The sequence below is a fragment of the Eptesicus fuscus genome, chromosome 11, assembly GCF_027574615.1.
Source record: "Eptesicus fuscus isolate TK198812 chromosome 11, DD_ASM_mEF_20220401, whole genome shotgun sequence".
NCBI lineage: Eukaryota > Metazoa > Chordata > Mammalia > Chiroptera > Vespertilionidae > Eptesicus > Eptesicus fuscus.
In genome coordinates, this window is record NC_072483.1 from 18733812 (window position 1) to 18754898 (window position 21087).

Sequence of the window (21087 nt, forward strand, 5' to 3'; positions counted from 1 at the left end):
GCACGTACAGTGCGATTGAAACTTCGTGGCCCGTGCACAGAAGTCGGTTTTCAGCTCTCAAAAGAAATTTCAATCTGTTGATATTTGGCTCTGTTGACTAATGAGTTTGCCGACCACTGTGTTAGGTGGTTGTTGAGGCTTAAACAAGACAATAAAGATAATGCAGGTAACCTAGTGCCTGGCATACAATAAGTGCTAAAGAAAGGATAGATGAAACACGGGAGAACATCTGCATTTTCAATGCCAGTGCAGCCTGGGCTCATACATAAAATGTCCAGTGAATGAGTGAAGCAAGTGCTTTATTCAAGTAGACTTCCAGCCTATGAACAGTTTCTAAATGGAATTGTTCTCAAGCTGTAGATAAACAGTGATATCTAAAATTCTTTTTCAATTAAGCATAAATCTGTATACATTTTTTTGATTCCTTATAGAAATAAGTGCAAACTTTGTTAAAAAGGGAACACAGACTCACTGAACAGTTCAGGACAAATTGCTGAACAGGCAAAGAAAAGCACCAGTGTCAGGCGATCTGAAATTTTGGGCAATGCGCCACTGAGCAGAGGTTCACAGGTGGCCTGGCCTTGCTCTGACCATATCCCAGCCCAACTGGGGCCCTGTTCCAGCCCCCTGGGCTGCACATGGTAGTCACAGAAGACTACTAGACATTACTTTCTAGCTTCTTGACGGCACATCTGCCCTGACTGAGCGGTGACTTTAGGGTCAGGGTCTCCACAGTGTACTAAAAATAAATGGGCAATAAACTTCCCTCTTACTCACATCTAATCAATTATGAATGAATAAGAAATTAGAGAGCAAGTGAAGTACAGAGGTGAGATCAGTAAGAGGGAAAATGGAAAAAGTAGGTGAATATGTTGGTTACTATTTTTGTGCCCCCTCTTTCCTCTTGCAACTCTCTCCTTCCTACTTGTACCCAGAGTCTCTGTGTCTTATAAGCCCTCACTCTGGCTCTGTCATCTTCAGCCTGCACAGCTGAATCAAGGAGGTGTGGTACTAGAAGAATCGTCCCAGGAATTCAAGGCTCTACTCCAACCAGGACAGGCAGGGAAGCTATATTGTCTGGACTCCAGACTTGGCAGGGACACGGGCATTCTGCCTAGTTCCTTCCCTCTGGTGCGCACTCTGTATGCACTGGCCCATATTCTGTTCCAAGCTGTGAGGGCAACCACTGCCCTCCTCCTGACTCCATGTGATCAGCCATGACAAGGCTCCTGCTGCTCTGTCTCACCTCATAGATCAGATCCCCATGGATGTGGATACGTGTAGTTCAAGTTCATCATTCCTCTTGGACAGTGTAATTCAAAGTGCTAACTTCTCCCTACCTCCCAGGGCAGCGACCCACAGTTGTGTAGTTTCTCCTGGTCCATATCCTGCAGATTTTAGATTTCCTTTATTACTCTACTGCTTACCACTGAAGTCCCAGTGTGCCTTTGCCTTTAGTTAACAACGGTTGTCAACTGATTGTTTGTGCCCACCAAAATGCATATGTTGAAGCCCTAACTCTTAATGTGATGGGGCCTTTGGGAGGTCACTAGGGTTAGATGAGGCTATGAGGGTTGGGATCACATGATGGGATTTGTGTGTTTATAAAAAGAGACTCAGAGAGTTAGTGGTTAGTTCTCTCTCTCTCTCTCTCTCTCTCTCTCTCTCTCTCTCTCTCTCTCTTTCTCTCTCCCTCCCATCTCTCCCTCCCTTCCCCCCCACCCCACTCATGTGAAAGCACAGTGAGAAGGCCAGAAAGAGAAAGAGTTCTTATTTGGAACCAAATAGACTAGCACCTTGGTCTTGGATTCCCAGCCTCCAGAGCAGTGAGAAAGAAATTTCTATTAAGATACATAGTCTATGGTATTTTGTTGTGGCAGCCTGATCTGATTAATACAACAACCCATTTTCCCTGGACTTTTCATAATCTGCCTTCTAATAGAAGGTGAGCTAGAAAAAAATAAAGGAGAGAGAGAGAGAGAGAGAGAGAGAGAGAGAGAGAGAGAGAGAGAGAGAGAGAGAGAAATGGAGGCATAATCCAAAGTGATGGTGGAATTGTTATGCTCTGAAGACTAGTTACTGAGGGAACTGGCAGGAGGTAACAGACTCTCCTAGCCTCTCTCAAATTTCCTCACATAAATGGTTGGCTACTCTACTGCCAAACAAAACTGACCTGGTAAAAATCCATTTTGTAAATTAGCATTTATAAATGCTTTGCTCTGGTTTTCCTCTCATATCACAGGATTTTTGCTAATTTTAAATGACATTGCCTCTTCACTGGAGATTAATAAGATATGAAGCAATCCCAATATTTTAATCGGTGTTTAGGGATGATTCCTGCTGAATAGCAAGAAATGTGGTTCTTCTGGAAATCCATTTTTCACTTATTTTCTTATTTGCATCCCTAATGTAAAGAAAATTGACTTTTTATAAAGTGAGTGAAAATTAATCTTTGAAAATACTGCAGATGTTGGGCTTTATTGCTATTTAAAAATACCCCGTGTGTACCCAACCTGAGTGGCCCTCTACTGTGTGTGTGTGTGTGTGTGTGTGTGTGTGTGTGTGGCAGGTGGGTTGGGTTGGAATGAGTGTGAGAAGCAGAAGCTGAGGCATGCAGGTGCATTGGCATCAGGCAGAGTGCCAGGCCAGCTGGTGGGGAGGGGCTGAGAAGCATGAGACCAGCTCTCTGCAGCCCCCTTAAGTGGTCCGAGAAATGCTTGTGCTCCTCGGAGGCACTTCACAGTCTTGGTGCAAGTGGAAAAATTGCCTGTTCCATTCAGATTAACTGCAAAGCCAGACTGATAGGTGGTTCAGAAATATGTTGTAAAAATTAAATTATAAAGGAATAGATTTCATCTCCAGCAATATGATACTAGATGGGCTGACAAAGCCCTTCAGGTATAGAACAGATAAAAACTCAAGATAAAGTATTTCAACATGTATTTGTAAAGAAGGTGGAGCTGGCAGTGAAGATGAACATTCGAAGACTATAAATGACAAGAATACAAAATTCTGCAAGGTAAATAAACATTAGAGCTAGTGATTGTCCTGAGAGCATGTGCTTCTGGGAAAACATGGTCAAAGGCATTTTCATGTGCACACACCTGGCTGTGCTTATTAAACCAGAGCTCTGGTATCCTAAAGCCCAGATTTTCAGGCACCATGAAGGTGCATAGTGTGCAGATGATAAAGCTTGGGCCTGAGCAGGATGGGAGGCTGGATTAGAAATTCTTGCACCAGGTTTCAGGCCTCAAAATTCAACATGTTTGGTAGGTGAACTCTAATATAATCTTCTCTACAGAAGGAGAATTTTCCATCTCTGCCTTGGTTCTGTGTGGAGTGAAAAGGAAAAGATAGAAAGCTCCACGAAGAATTCCTACATCATATGCCTACTCTTCAGGTTTGAGGATAGAGTTAATGCCACATGTGAAATTAAAATAAAAAGGAGAACACAAAACACACAAACACACAGACACATCAGATATAATATGCCCATGAGTTGACAGTGCCCAGAAGAGGTAGACAGATGCAAATGCAAATCCTTTATGGACTTCTAAAACACAGGTCCCAAAAGTTTTAACCACCAAATACATAAGGAGTAAAGCCACCATGAGTGAGAGTGAATAGAGAATAATAAACTATAGAGTCAGACTCGTGAAGAATGCAGATATTGAACTAATCAGGTAGAGAATACAACATGTGTGTGTTTCATATGTTCAAAGAAAGACAAGAGAGGGATGAAAAAAATGACAAAACCTAAGACCAGTAAGATTTGGAACAAAGTAAACAGACTACTTAGGAATAGAAGAAGAGTAATTGAAATTTATAAACATTATGTACATACTAAATAGCAGATTGGACATAAATGAAGAGAGAAACTGATGTTCCAGAAAGTAGATCTGAAGAAATCCCCCTGAATGTAATATAGAGACAAAGGGATAGGAAATACAGGTGTGGTCAAGAGACAGAGGGCAGTATGAAGAAAACCCTACCTGTTTGAAGTTCTAGAAGGAGAAAATTGAGAGAATGATGGAGAGGCAACATTCAAATTTGTAATAGATGAGAATTTTCTAAAACTGGTAGAAAAACTGGATACTTTGAATGCAAAAAATTGTAGGCTAATCTCATTCATGGGCATATACATAAAAGTGCTCACCAAAGAGATCCAAAATCAATACAGCAATTTATAAAGAAGATAAATAGTGTGTTATGACTAGTCCTAGGCCACCTCTTTTTCTCTCCTAGGTTACTTTATTATAGTCTACTAGAGGCCTGGTGCACGAAATTCGTGCACTGGAGAGGGTGTCCCTCAGCCCAGCTTGCACCCTCTCTAATATGGGACCCCTCGGGGGATGTCCAACTGCAGGATTAGGCTTCCTTGCTGGCCTGATTGATCCCTAACTGCTCCTCTGCGGGCCTGATTGCCCCCAAATACCCTCCCCTGCTGGCCTGATCACCCCCAAGGCTTTTATTAGTATAGATATGACCCTGCACAGAAAATTTTACTAACCCTGCTGAACAATAAGGGCTTGACGATTGAATCATTAGGACCAGACACCAAGATTTCCTTTCTTTGAATAGTGGAGGGAATACTTATCTTGTCTTTAAGTTGCCCTGAAATTAAAATGAGATAATGACTTAGAAAAGTATAAAAGCACCACATAAAGACAACTGTCTTTTTAATGAAGTGGCAAAATTAAAAACACTTTTTATTCTCCCCTTCCTTCCTTTATAGCTTTTATTTAAACTTTGAAATTTATAAAAATTTCACTCCAATTTTCATTTCTTTACATTCAACATTATTTTGTATTGGTTTCAGGTTTTATATTAGTTACAGAATAGTGGTTAGACAATCATATACTTTACAAAGTGTTCCCCGATATTTCTAGTACGCACCTGGCATCATACCATCATTACAACACTACTGACTATATTCCCTATTTAAGTGACAATGGGTTTACAGGTTCCTTTCAATCTTTCTTTTGTGTTTTTTATCCTTCCTTTTCTTTCTCACTTCTTCCCTCATTTTCTTTATATAGTATCTCAATTGGCCATCAAAGCTCAGTGAAGGCACTGGGACACGCTTAATCCATTTTACAGACCAGGAAACTGAGGCCAATTCCAGTTGGCTGTGGAACTTGACTCAGGAAGCCCTCAGAGCACACAGGAAGCCCTCAGAGCCATGCTCTTTGCGCTTCCTAAGGGGCAGCGGCCCAGCAAACAGAACAAACCTTCCAGTCAGGCTTCTGAGCCTCTTTCTCAAGCACCTCTTCATTGCGGATGCTCCACATTCTTTCCTCTCCCCCCATTCTTTACTGCCCCCCCTTCTCCGAAGCAGGTGGAAGGCTTCCCACTCACTGCCTAGGCATGCTCTGCTATGGGGCAGGGTGTAGCGAGCTTGCTTTTGGGTGAAGGCAGGAGCAGTAGTCACTGCCTCTGAAGTGTGAAGGCCTCCTGAGCGAGGCCCATTAGCACTGGGAGCTTCTCTGAATCACCTCAGTCAGTCCAGTACCCTGCAGTGTAGCACCCCTTCACTGAGGTGGCTCCACCCCTCAACCCCCGCCTCAGGGGTGAGGGTCCTTGCCCCTCTGACAGGAGTCCTTCCATGCCCCTTGATCCCTGGCTGGGCCCACCCACATCTTGGGGGCACTGCAGAACCTCTGTCTCTCTGCAGATAAGGCAGATCCCTGCCCTAGGTCTCGGCAAAGCTATGAATCTGTGGCCAGAGGCTTGGTCTGGGTCTCAGCAACCACATGCCTGCAATGTTTTCAGGGACCCTGGGAGGGGCTGGGCGAGTCCTGCCATGCCCCCCCCAGGGTGGCCATCGCCGCCCGGGACCCCCGGGAGCACCAGGCTCGGCCGGGATACGCCCCCTCGTGTGGCAATCGCCGCCCTGGACCACCAGGAGTGCCCGGCTCGGCCCGGACACGCCCCCCAAGGGTGGCGATCACCACCCGGGACCCCCGGGAGCGCCGGGCTCGGCCCGGACACGCCCCCCAAGGGTGGCGATCACCACCCGGGACCCCCGGGAGCGCCGGGCTCGGCCCAGACACGCCCCCCAAGAGTGGCGATCGCCCGCCGCCCGGGACCCCGGGAGCGCCGGGCTCGGCCCAGACACGCCCCCCAAGGGTGGCGATAGCCGCCCCACACCCCCGGAACTAAGAGGATTGGGCGCCGCCATCTTGGTCTTCTCAACGGCCGGATAGGCCACCCGGAGTCCCGCCCCCAGCCTCTCGCAGGCCCAATCATGGGCATAGCGGAGGTGCGGTCAATTTGCATGTTTCTCTATTATAAGGTAGGATGGGATTTAAATATCACATTTATGCTGATGACTTTCAAATTGATATCTCTAGCCCAGACCTCTTTTTTTCCATTTAGACTCAAGTATCAAACTATATACGTATCACAGATATCCCAGCTGAAACAAACTTGAGTGGAGCCTTCAGTTTTTCTCCCAAGTCTGTTTCCCTCACTCTGATTTTCTTGTCTTCTCACCTCCAGGTCTTTTCCTTGGTTATTCCCACCTCCCTTTCATTTTTTAAAATCTAATTTATTCCTATTTTTCCTTCATACCTCAAGTTCCTCCACCAAGAAGTTTTTTCTCATCTACCTCCTCCCTACCCGCCAAATCAGGGTTAGTTGTCCCTCTACAATGTTCAGTGTAGCACTTACATGTGGAATTGCAATGGTTGTGTACTTCCCTGTCTCTCTCACTAGGAGCTTCTTGAGAGACAAACTGTTATTTACTGAGAAAACATCAGCTGGCCCTTAGTTGTCAATTCCTCAGTAAATATTAGTTGACTAACTAAATGAATAGAGTAGGACAAATGTTTTAGTGAATCATACACAGAAAGATAAGCAAGTTCCAGAGAAAGACACAGAAGCATGTGTCCCACCTCAATCTGAGAGGTGCAGCCCAGGGAATGTCTGAAATGACTTTGCTAATCTATAATAATAAAAGGGTAACATGCTAATTAGGCCAGACATCCTTCCAGACGTCCTTCCGGATGAAGCCGGAGCCAGAGGGAAGCCAGCCCAGGTCCTGGGTGCCTGCAGGCAGCTGGAGGGAAGCCAGCCTGGGTCCCAGGTGCCAGAGGGAAATCAGTGCCAGCAGCTGGAGGAAGGAAGGCCTACTCTTGCACGAATTTTGTGCACTGCGCCTCTAGTATAAGTATAAGCGTTGGCCTCCTTAAGAGGAAGGACTAAGGTGTAAGGCCGAACATTTGAGATCAAGAGAATGTCGTGAGCAAAATGCAAGCAGAATAATCAGAACAAAGAGTATGTGTGGAAAGTGCAGAAATATCTCTGGAGAGACCAGATTCTTCAGAACTTTGGAGGTCAAATCTCAAAGGTCAGTCATTCTCCTTGAGCTGGGGAAGCCTCTGAAGGATTTTTAAAGGGAGATTTGTGTGGCCAGATTCATGCCTCAGAAAGATCAATCTGGAAGCAGCAAGGAGAATGGCCCAGAAGGGTATGGAATTGGACACAGGAAGACACATTGCAGGGCTTGCAGCCATCCAGTTGATAAATGACAAGGGCTGACCAAGGACAATGATGGTTTGTTAGCAAGGAGGGGAGCTGATTGTTCTGACCAGAGTGCTATGGGAAGGAGATAGTGGTGAACTTGAATATTCTGTTAAGGGATGTCATTTGGGGGCCTATACAGCTGTCAGCACATTTGCTGGCCTGGCTGGAGCTAAGCTGATCATGTTTGTGTCTCCCTGGAACCACTGCTGGGGGCAGCGGAGACACGGCCCCCCTCCAGGACCATCTGGAGAAGGTCAGTCTGACTTGAGGGATTTATTTTCACTAAAATGTTTATGAAAGCACAAGTCATTGCTCAGAAGAAGAGAGATCACATCCACTTTGATCCTTTCTGTTGTTCAGTGTCTTCTGCTGGGTGTATTATCATTTTGGCACCATTCTCAATTTTGAAGCTGAAACCAAATGGTGGCTGGATGTCCAATATTAGTTAATCAGAGAAATATGTTAATCCTTAGGAATCTAATATTGATATTAACATTAAAGCCACGTAGACTTCTCTTAGCATTTTGAATGCCTTTTGTGGGAACTGGTGACTAATTGATAAAGGGAGGCTATGCCTCGTAGGTTGATTATACGGCATTTCTCTTTATTATCTTCCCCTTTTTTTCAAAATAATGTTTTATAAAATACTAATTTCTTAAGCAAACACAATAATCTCTGCAGACTGTTATCTAAATATTTAATTTGCCTCCTGAATCATACATCTGACACGGTGGAATAAATGTGATTAAATTCATTAATATAGATGTTCCAAGACGAATATTTTCCTGGCTGCACTGTGATGTTTTTCCACTCAGATTTGTGTTAGAAGCCGCTGGCTTTTAATGCCCCACATTACTATCTCCTCTGTCTTTAATGGATAATGTTGTCGATACTGCTAAGCAAACAAACACTGGCCAAGGAGTTGTGTGTAATTTCGGCTCCCAGGAGGAGGCCAAGTGAGTGGTGGGGATTGAGATGAGTTCATTCCAGCAGCCTCACCATAGACCCAGGCACAGCTTATGAGCTTATGTGTTTATCTGCACCAGCCTACCAGGCAGGGTCACGTGGCCCCCAAGGCATGCTGGGGGACTGGGCCACAAGATGGACTTCAGAGGAAAATAATTATTTGTCTAAATGAGTATTAGGGAATCCAAAAGAAAACTAAGACTGAAGTCTAGTGTGCTACACAAATGTGTGTACTAGTTTTTTACTGAGAAGCAGTATTGCATAGAGGTTAAAGGAGTCGACTTTGGACTCAATCTTCCTAGTTTCCATCTGTGCCTCAGTTTTCTCATTAGTAAATGGGGTCTTAATGTTACCTGTCTCTTAGGATTGTTGTGAGGGTTAAATGAGTGAATATTCCTAGAGAGTTTAGAAATTGCCTGTTGCAATATAACCAGTTTTCCCCCTTTTTCTTTTGTCATCTGCCCCTCTAGCACCGGGTCTGACCTGGATATCGAACCCACTGGTATTCTATACACATTGACTGAATATCCACTAGGTGCCAGGCCCTGGACCAGGCACTTGGAACACAATGATAAATAAGACACAAAGAAACCAAAGTCTAGTCGGCAAGACAGACATGCAAGTGGTAGATCCAGTTCTGTGTGATGAAAGGAATAACAGAAGCAGATATAAGTTCTAGACTAGAGGGAGGCTTGGCTCTGATTCAGGAGGTTTATAAGGAAGTGGTTTACATAGGTTCTAACTACTAAGCTGGGTTTAGAGGCGTGACTAGGAGTTGCATTGTCAGGAGTGTGAGATGAGGGAGAGTAAAAGGGTTAAAAAAAGTAGTTATAGAATGAAGAATAAGGGAGGACATATGCTATATTGTTCATCTTTTTGTTGTTTCTTCGATTTGTTCATGTGATTTATAGTTCTGCAGCATCACCAGTTCTCAGTCTAAGTTTGGAAACAGTTGCATACCTAATGAAAGAGTCACACAGGTGAGTTCCCTCCTCTTCTGGGAATTGGTGTGTTGTTGTCCAGCTGCATGTGAACCACCACTTACAGACCACCGGCTTCTCTCCAAAGACGAAGTCTAGACTTGGTCCATTACTATGCTTCTGAGATGATCTTGATTCAAACAAATCAAGAAACTGTTTGCATATCAAGTCCAAACTCTTAGCTATTCAGAGTGTAACTGGACAATCAATGGGTCCTGGCTGCCTGTCACTACTTGAGCTAATTAAGCAGAGACAGACTTAATCATACATGAGTGTTTATTCCAATACTGCCGGCAGTATGGGAGAACAGCAGGTCATCCACAAAAATCTGCTCTGCCCCTCGCTATAAGCCAGCTGTTTATATTGGGTAGAAGGACAAAGATTATGTGGGAAGGTAAGAATTGCAGGCATGGGAAAGTAGGCAAGGTGTAATGGTTACAGGTTACAGGCAATGCGGGCTAGGGGAGGTGTTGCAGAGGATGGGTGCCTCCGGGACCAGATTATAGGGAATAGGGGGCTGGGGGTTGCAAAGGGCTGGCACCTCTGGGACTAGATTGATTCAGCCATGAGAGATTGTAAATCTTTCCATAATGATAGGCAGCTCTCAGAAAAGGAGGATGGGCTGCATTCTGATGTTAGCTCCCATGTCCCAGGGTATACAACTCTTAGCCAGGTTAGAATGTGCTTTCTCTAATCAGAACAGAACCATCCCAGTTAACAGAGCATGATTAATATTTTTTATAATTATAGCTCATTCCCAATATTCTACTTCTGCCCCTAATAAGAGCTTCAATCTTTTGGGAGAAATACTATGGCAAAAATTGAGACAATTTATGCATTTCAAAATAGAACCATATTTTTGTGGGCAGAAGACAAAATGATTGGAGTACCAATTCTCACAATGACTTTCTCTGTTTCTTCTGCCCTTTGTCACTTGCCTATTTTTGAACATATAATAGTGAGAAATAGATTAAAAACACCTCAGATTCCAGTTTATTAAAATTAAATGTGTCACATATTACAAGTGAAAATACAATTTTCAGATGAAAAATGAAAACATTTTTCTCTTCCATTTTGCTATTACTGTCCCCACAGTCTCACAGTTGACAGTCTTAAATTTAAAAGGCTGTTTCATGCAGATATGCACAGAATTCATATTGGGAACATTAGGAGTTGGGGGGTGGGGTGGAATTCCCATGGCATTCTTGAGGAAGAAAGGCTATGTGAAGGACCTATGAGCTTGTTGCAGAAGACCAAAGAAACACCAAGCACTCTTCCTAGAGAAAGGGAGGGACCCTGTTTATTAATACTAGTGGACTCCGGGAATAATTTCCAAATCAGAGTGAAGAAACACGCAGAGAGCCTGTCTATATATATATCCCGCTGGGGTCCTTGTCTTGCAGATATGCCCCCTTCCCCCTTCGTGGCCCTGCAGGAAGGCCCCCAGGTGTCAGGCCACATCTGATGGTCCGTCCTGGCACCAGCATAACAACCCTCCTCCCCTTCCCCACCCAGGGCAGTGCATTGTTCACAGTTCCATGGCCTCTGCATTTAGATAACAAGTTCTGCAAGACCAGTTTCCTCCTCAAGCTGATCATGGGAACCATACCTCTTTTCTGAAGTCCTGCCTGGCTGAATCAACTGGACCAAGACATTCATAGGTTATTCTCCCAATGCTATTAAATAAACAATAATGTATTGTTTCTAGGCTGATCTTATTCTTGTACTGCTTCTACTTATTGGCAGAAGGAGAAACACAGAACTATCTATTTTCCTACTACATTTCTTCCTCATCTTGGATTCCCATCCTTAATGATGCTGCCATCTTCCCTTGTGAGAAATCTGTAAGTCGGCCCATACTTCTCATTGACTTTAATTTCTTGACCTAATCAGTGACTGTTATTTCCATCTCTTTAACTTTTTTTTCACACCTCTCCCTTTTTTCTTCTCTTATGACTAGACGGAAGCTCTTAATAGAAAAAGATCACCATTTTAACATCATATTTTAGAACATAACTCATCTGGACTTCTGTAGTACCGTATCATTGGGTCTTCCTGCCTTTGGTCTCATTGTTTCATCCCAGATTTGTGAAACCAATCATGTGTTATATTTCAGTATCTCTAAGATGAAGTCTAAACCTCTTAGCATGGCACAGAAAGCCTTCTGTCATTTGGCCCCACCCTCCTCTCCAACTTTCCTTTCTATGCCTCCCCCCACCCCCATATATCTATACATCAGACATACTTAACTATGAGTAATTCATCAAGGATGCCCTGAAGTCTCTTCCTGATTTTGTATGTGTTTTCCCAGATGTTGATCTTCCTTTCTTTTCTAATCTCCCTGTCAAACCCCTTCAACTCATCTCTCTATGAATTCCTTCTAGAATCATCTGTGTCAGTCACCTTCAGGCGGGAAATAGCTCATTCAAATGGGTAACTTGAGAAGGGTTTTAACAAAGAGAATATCGACGAAGACTTGGGCAGGATATGAGGAAATCACAAAGGGTAGAATATGAAGTACCCTGAAGCTCAAACAGAGAGCTGCCATCTGCCCCCTTCCTGGACAAGAGGACTGTTACCTGAACGCAGAGACAAAGAAAGCTGTTTGAGGGATGAAGCCAGCCCATAGCCACCTACCTGCCTACATACTCTATTTGCAGGAAGGAAGCCAAGGGAACCAACATCCTAATCTTACTCTTTCCCTCCAGTTAGTCTCTTGCCAGTGCTCACCATTGGCTGAAACCAACAGGAGCAGGGCAGGAAGGGCAGGGAGCCTTGACATAGATCATATTAGTCAGCCTCCTGGGGCACAGAGCAGGGTGAAGATTGCGGCGTGGATCTGAAAGAGCAAACAGAAGATATCTAACACCCACCCAAGCAGAAATAATCACTTTGTGACCAGAAGGACCTTGTTCACACTTCTCTTATTGCCATTGTAATGCCACTTTGCAATTACTTGTTTGTATATTTCTCTCCCCTACCATGTTATAATCTTTTGGATAGCGGGAGACATGCATTTTTTTATTTTTATTTTTGTATTCCTGCTGCTTACCACATGTCTCTCATGCAGCAGACTCTCAATAAACTTTTACCTAAATGAAATTGATTTATCCAGACAACCATGAAGAAAGTGATAGCCCTGGGAGGTGAGAAAATGGACACTTCTCTTCTTGGATGTTGGAGGGGAGGGTACAGGTCACATGACACTATCAATACCTCTTCAAGCTCACTGCCTTCTTTGTCTGATATTTTCTACTTCTTTCCTCGCTCCCTCCCTTCAGTCCCTTGATCCATTTTCTCAAAGGATTCCAATGTCTTGAATCACTAAATCTCAACTCATTATCCAGGTGACCTGAGGTACTAAAAAGACACAAGACAGACCACTTTAGGAAAATTCAGGCACACTCCTCAGTTTCAACACGAAGTCCTAGCTGCACTTCTGCTCTGGTTAGGTTGGCTGAAGCACTTATGAACTTTGAACTTACTCTTCTTTGACCTTTCTTATCTAAAATCTTAAGCAGAGTTATCTGGTCAGTAACCTCTTCGCTGTTTCCTCTTTTGAGTTCTGCCCCAGTCTCTATTGGATCCTCTTAGGCCAAGAGTATCCCAGGAAAAAAACTATCCCCAACCTAAAATATACCATCCAAAAATAAGAGGGGCTCCCCCATGCACACACTCCTACCCTGTATTCCAGCCCTCCAACTGGAAGGTCCATGTTCAGAACAACCAAGATGGTAGTTCCAGCTAGTTTCCCTTGTGCCCCAGATGCATGTCTGAACTCTAACTGGGTTTAACTGACAGAGTGAGAAGCTAAGGGCTTGGAACCAAGCTTTGATGAATGGAAAAAAAGATAGTACTGAACGAAAAAAGCCAAACAAATTCCCTTGTATAGTTTAATTTCTGAATGGAGCTGCTTAGCATTGACTTTGGAGTGAGCTATTTTTGGTGGTGACCACAGCTCACTGAGGATATCATTGGAGGTTTATATGTTTTACCCTCCTATTTTCTACTATTGCCATTATTAAAGTCAACATATATTAACTGGGCACTAGATGTTTAAAAATCTTTTTTCTAAGGACTGTTTTTAGTACATAGAAGGCATGTGTTAGTGGTGACTATGGTGAGGAACCTCAGTCTTTTCCTCATGGAACAGGAGGTGGGAGAGGGGAAAGTGGTGATGTAGTTGAAGAAGACAGAAGAAAGGAGCAATAAACCTCTGGTGTGGGTATTCTAGCTTGGGATTCATGTTCTTGTTATGGACTGCCTATCCTTTTCCATAAGATCTCTTAATACAGTTTACTGTAATTGCTTTTTAATGTATAACTCCTCCATTAGAATACCTGTCCATGAGTGCAGGGACTTTGTCCTATCTATAACCCCAGTACTTAGCACAGTGTCTGGCCCATAGCAGATGCTCAGCAATTATGTGTGTGAAATAATAAATTTGTACTGTTTGAAGAACATCTTTGTGCCAATGGGAGGCCTTCACTTGTTTAATTAATGGGGCCATATTTAGAGTGTGCTGGGTGTGTACTATGGCCATGGGAAGGAAGAGTCCTTTATTTCTTTCATTGAAAGATAAGTGTGCAAGTTATTTTCTTCTACCTGTACAATAGGACCCAGGCAGGAGAGATGGCTATGATAACATTTACTCATTGTGATTTGAAGGCTCTTGTGGCCTCAAAATATTGCCTTTCACCACTTTGATTAGTCATTATCAGCTTCTGTCAAAATGAACATGTATGTCATGTAGAAGCACGATGATTCTTTATGAGCCACAGACCTGCTAATTCTAATGTCCGGTCAGCTGGAGTAAAATGTGGGCCTGGGACACAGGGTGGCTGGGTTTTGATAAAGGTGAGGAAGAAAGAGGGACTTTTATACACTGGTACTCAGTGTGGGGGGAGGATACAGGAAGGCAGGTACTCTGTAGATTATCCGGTTGTCCGACCCACGTGGAGTGGGCTATCCCAGCAGAGCAGGTCAGGGTGGAGCACTTCAGCCTGGGCGCCTGGAGAACCAAGAGAGAGTAGTATGTGGAGAAGGGTTTTTAAATGTTTCACATTTTACCTGGCACTCTGCTGGGAAATTTTTAAGATGGGCTAGGACACCTGGGTCTACCTTTGACATCAATGGCCCTAAACATACACACATAGACCCTGCATAAACTTAGATGGAATACTCTTGGCCAAAATGGATTCAACATGATCATGAGCACCCGTTAAATACCTGAGCAATACTGTTTTGGATGGTTGTAGGGCATACACAGGGCATGTGAGACACCAGCCTTTCCTCCAGGGATCTCACACTATAGTTTTTTAAATTTTATCTTTCCTCCAGGGTATGTTTATTTATTTTTAGAGAGAAGAAAGGAGAGAGAGAGAGAGAGAGAGAGAGAGAGAGAAAGAAAAACATCTGTCTGAGAGAGAAACAATCTGTGGCTTTCTGTGTGCGCCTTGTTCACTGCGAGGCTGGATGGACAAGGGCGTATCAGAGACATCAGAAGAGCTGAGGACACAGGTGCAATGCAAACACGGTGGAGAGCAGCTGTGGGAGAATCCTGAGGGATGTGACCAGAGGGGTCTATGCGAGGAGGAGGGCTCACTGTCCCTTAGCAGTCAGCATCAGAGAGAGCCACAGTCAATAAGGCCATGCTCCCTTTTGTCATCAGGGAACCCACACCCCCAATCTAAGTATGTGCTCTGACTGGGAATTGAACCTGCAACCCTTTGGTGTCTGGGACAATGCGCCAACCAACTGAGCTACTCAGCCAGGCCACACTACAATTTTGAGGACTTCATAACAGAATATCAAACCAACCATTTCTTTGCTTTGTATTTAAAATATATCCATCTTTGCTCAATCAATAAGATAGACCATCTGCCTTTTGGACTCTTGTCAGAGAAAATAACCTCAAATTGTCAGCTCTCTAGTCCTTATCAAAATCCAATCTGAGAGAAGACATATTTAAGGAAGATAGTCTCTAAGGAATGGTTTTCAAACTATGTGGATTTTTTTTTTTTTTTTTTTGCAACAGGCCTTTTTCTTCCAATGATATCTTACCTGGGAAGTCGGTGTGGAAAATTGAGAAATGTGGAGGTGCTTTGATTGAGAAGGTAGAAGGCCATGAAACCCCTCAGCCCGTCTCTGGTCCCTGAAGCACCTGCATGTGGCCCCACTGCCCCCACCTAAGGGGTGCAGTTAGGAAGCCACAGGTCTAAGGAAATGCAAGGTCTTTACTCCCCCCCTCCCCCCCAAAGTTCTGCCCTTGTAAACACACAGTGGAAAGGGACAACCAGGACTCACTTAGCTTACCACGCTCAAATCTGCCTTCTCTGAGTTATGCCCTAAGTTTACCTTAAGGACAAAAGCAAGAATAACTTTTTTTTCTTCATATATTTTTGAATTGTTGAAAAAAATTATAAAGAAAGTATGTTACTTTTGTAGTTAAAAAAACAAACAAAACAGGAAAGGATGATGTCATAAAAGCAGTGCCTTAGGGAAATGGGTCTGGTATTGGACTTAGAACAAGCTGAAAATATTAAAGACTGCAGACAGAGAAGAGGTTGGAAGCTGAAGTCATCAGCTAAGAGTGACACTGTAGACACCTGGACCAGGGTGTCAGCAGGTACAAGATGGAAGTCACTGTTTATGGAACCTGTTCACTGGGAGGGTGGATGGACAGGGGCGGATCAGAGATATCAGGAGAGTTGAGGGCACAGGTGCAATGCAACGGTGGGGGAGAGCAGCTGTGGGGGAATCCTGAGGGATGTGACCAGTGGGGTCTGTGCGAGGAGGAGGGCTCACTGTCCCTTAGCAGTCAGCATCAGAGAGAGCCGCAGTCGATGAGGCCATGCTCCCTTTTGTCATGAGGGTCACAGTGGTGAAGAGGATGAAATGGATCGTACACTTGGCAATGACAATATCGGACACTCATTGAGATTCTGGTTAATGATATAAGATGCTTCCTGCCCCAACTCCTTTCTGATGAGAGCGTTGCCTACAAACTGAGATTCTTTCTGAATCATGTGGTTTAACCAGATCCTAGTGATTAAAAATAATTATTTATATTTGAGTACATTGTGGATGATACATTTCTCCATAGGGATTTCACATCCATTTTCTGGGTTAGTCCTTCCAACAACTCTGTGAGGGAGCTTGTAGAGTCTTGTAGAGCTTGTAGAGTCTTGATTTCATGAAAGAGCTACAGACAGGAGGGTAAGCAGTACCCTTGTAGGTAATGGTAAAGCCAAGTCTGGGGCCCAGGATTTTGGCCTGCAGCCCTGACTCTGGGCACCTCCCCACAAAGGCTCACGTGCAGGGCTCTGCAACACTGTCTATACATGCACAGCAAGTCGCAGACTCTTAAGTTATTCAGAGTTTCTGCTCTGTTTGGTAGTCTGCACATCACCTTTCCAAACTTTTCCGGATTGGATATTGATGTTGGCCACTTGGCTCGAAGGGCTGTGTTTCATTTTCCCAATGTCTCAATTTTATTCATTTAGCTGGTATCTGCTCTCTCCTTATCCATATTTTATCCACATTAGCACCATCGTGTGTGTCTGAGCTCCCATTTAATATGCACAGGCAGGTGTGGTCTGCATGTAGATGCCTTTGAGGATGTCTCCTGTGAAGCTTCCTGTCCTCCCATTCTGGGTATTTTTGCAGGTCCTGTGGCATGTCTCTGGTTCTTGTCAATGCCCTTACAGGGATGTCCTACATAAGTTGTGTAAATGTGACCTTTGCAGTGTTTTTCAATTGGCCTCTTTCGCTAATGAAGAGTGATTCCTCTTGTTTGCAAAGCAGTGAGATTAAGCACTTTTGAACATAGACATAATCTTAGAGGTAAGTCCAAAATCTCATCCTATCTAATAAAGAGGGAATATGCTAATTGACCCTCACGCCATTGCAAAGATGTAGGCACCCACAGCCAATAGGAGGGAATATGCTAATTGAATGATACGCCCTCAAAGATGGCGGCACCCACAGCCACAAGATGGTAGTGCCCAGTCCCCTCAGCTCCACGCACCTGCCTCCAGAGTCCCCCCAGTCCCCTTAGCCTCCCAGCCGCCCAGGGCCAGCCGGAGGTGCAGGCAAGCATTGGATGGCGGCTGCCCAGCTGCCCAGGGCCACCAGAGGCTCAGGTAACCAGGGCCGGCTAAGGCTTGCGCTGCCAACAGTGGCAGCAGCAGAGGTGTGATGGGGCATCGCCTTCCCCTGATCGCCAGGTCGCCTTCTGCCCCTGAAGGCTCCCGGACTGTGAGAGGGGGCAGGCTGGGCTGAGGGACCCCCTCACCAGTGCATGAATTTTCATGCACTGGGCCTCTAGTTTTGTAGATAAGAAGACAAAAGTTATGGAATTAGCTTAACATCACCCAACTCACTACAACTCGACTGCAATTAGAGCCAAGGAATTTCCAAATTTCCATTTTAATCCCTCTCTTATATCCCTTTGTCTCTTCCCTACATGTATATTTGTTTTCAGGAAATATATTTTCAGAGAGAAATCACAATTAGAGTTTCACTTAATCATCCCATAACGTTTTATTATGGGTATGGCTATGAATGATCATGTTTGACCCCGATTTTGCCTGGGACCACAGAGTGTCTAGGGACGTAGAGGACAGAGGCAGAGAATTAAGAGCCTCACGGGTGAAAAGGAAAGTTTTAAATGTGGTAAGCAGAAAACAGGGGCTGGGAGCTACATCTGATCAGAGGCACCCCTTCCCTAGCCTCCGGTGAAGGAAGACCACACTGTCGCTTTCTCTCACTTTCCGTTCCCCATCACCCCCTGCATATTGGAGCAAGTCAGCAGTTGTGCAGACTCATGCTGCTCTGCTTTCTAAGGAGAATATAATTGCTAAAGGGTTGTCTGATCTCACCACCTGAGGCTGTCTTTTCCAGTCACCCCAGATCCAACAGGAGGTTTGGGGCATTAAGAAGTTACTTAGGTTCGTCCCATGTTGAAACAACACTTGATTTATGCAGTTTGGTCACCTGGTAAAATCCCTGGTTAAAAACCAAATGGGCTGACTCTATTTGTATGTGAAACATCTGGCAATGTGAAGCAGCACCCTTAGTCTGGCAGAGCACCAAACCCAGCCGTGCACTCAGACAGTCTTGATGAAGTAATTTAGTGAATATCTATGTCTATATTCTTAGGCAGACATTTTGCAAGGGAATTCCTTCTAAAGAGCTGGCTGGTGGGGATTTTCTACTCTGCAGAGAGGAAGCTGAGAGGGGAAACCTGTGGTGGGGGTGGGAATGGGCCACCAAGGTGCTGCTTATGTGCCTAGGGGTGAGGTGGGGAAAGGTCTGGCAGCTGGTGCTTTCATGTGGCCAGTGGGGGTCAGACCACTGAGAACTTGGACTGGAGGCCTGGTGATAAAGCTGCTTCTAACTAGTGAGTGATTCATCATTTCAGCTCAGTGAGATAGACATAGGCCTAGCCAAGGTCCCTAATTAATATCTACTAATTAATAATGTTTGTCATTAATTCATTCATTTTAACTTTGATTTTGAAATAAATTTAGATTTATAGAAGAGTTACATTTTCTCTCCCCCTACCCCTTAAAATCCTTTCGGGTCTATTTAAAAAAAAATAATAGCCTTCTCTAGTATAATCACAGTACAATATATAAATACTGTTTCTCATGAAATGTTCTCCCATTAATTTTAGCATTCATACATGCCATATTCATTCTTAAATGGACAATTTAGTGACTATCTACAATGTTTTGATTATTGTACCAGACACAGATAATTATAACTCAGCCTCTAACCTCAATCTATTAGAAAAACAAACAAATACATTACAGTCAGAGTGGCAAGTGCAGCAAGGACAGAGAAAGGGCAGCTCAGAGGTGAGGACAAACTCTGTCTGGGGAGGGGAGGTCAGGGAGGACCATACAGAGGAAGCAGTTTCTGGAGGGAATGTCTCCAATTTAGAGCTGAGGGCACATTCTGGGCCCAATACATTATTATGGAGATGTGAAGTCCTAGCTACTCTAAATTAAAGGCATCCCTGCTACATGCTTTATTAAATCTTAACATTTATCGGTGTTTTTAAACTTTTTTACCTCTATCCACTATAAAAAATATACTTTACACTTACAGTGTACATGTGAAAGTGACCACACACACACACACACACACACACACACACAGAAATATGATCTCCAAGAACAGTTCTTAATCTTATTACTTGTGATGTATTCTTGTATTTTTTATTCTATTCTATTTCACTCTTTTCTATTCTTTAAATTAATGCAGAGCTAATATATTCAATATTTGGGAATGAGGATGTGGAATCTACATTTCCAACAAGTTATCTGCGTCATTGTGATACTGACCTAGGATACTGGCCTAGGAAAGGTGGAAAGTATCCTAAGACAACAGGGGTGGCCCCAGGTGGCTCTGAGTAATTGATAAATCAGTGGACCACAAAGCTCACCCGTAGAAACACCCTGCTCTATTTGATAGGTTAGGTCTACATCAGAGCTTTGTTTGCTGACTTATAGGTACTGGCACAGGGAAGGGAACCGATGCCAAGATTCCTTGAAAGCTCAAGTCCATCAGCACTTGAGGTTGGAAGGCAGAAGCTGATGAGAACTGTCCAGAAAAGATGGGAGAGTTCTCCCATAAGAGAGAGGGAAGGAGGCATTGGTGAAGTGACTCATTCCATTGTGCTAATGCTTCACCATCCCATCACGCTATTGCAGATACTTGAGCTGTTGTGTTGAAAGGCAGCTGGACCTGGGGAAAAAAGACTGCAATCCTGGGGCTCTGAATAGGGATTTCTTGTGCCTCTAGAAGATGCTTAAAAATGTGGGCCTTTGATGAAGAGCCAAGCTTATCTCTGAATGACAGATACTTCTCTTTGTAGTACATTTGACCCTAAATAAGAAAGTCTTTCAAGTTCCTATAAATCCGTTTGTCCATTATTTTAAAGACACAAGACCTAAAAGGGGCTAGAAAAGGGGTTTCTGACAAGTAATAGGGACATCACCCAGCAGTCAAGCAGGAGGACAGGGTGCTCCAGAGAGCAGCCTGTGAAGAAGGCAATAGGTGGGGCACCAGCACATAATGCTGGAGTCACACATTTTGGAAATTGTGTCAGGAGCCATTTCTGGAGATAATGGAGGTGCTTTAAATCTTGTTAAGGGGACCTTGGATTTTATATTGTAGTGATAGGAAGTGAGTTAAGGATGTTAAGACAAAGATATGATCATTTATTGACGTCCTTAAGAGAGGAAAGTACAAAGAAGGAAATATAGTTAGGTGGTAATTTCAATAATTTTGACAGAAGGTGCCAAAGAGCTGAAAGTCACGAGTGACAGTGGGGATGCTGTTTTTAACTTCCAAGCAGCCTCCTCCCACTCTGGTCACTAGAATGTAAGGCCCGTGAAGGGAGGGACTTGGTTTTTCCCTCTTCTCAACCTAGAAGTTGCTGGTATGTAGCAAGAAATCAATGAAAAACTTAATATCTATAGAATTTCCTCATATCGTTCAAATAATTATATGGGATTTATAATTATAAAACATACCTTTCAGAAGAATCATTTGGCCTAACTCAGAGGTTCTTGATCCTGGTTTCTCATTAAAATGACTCAAA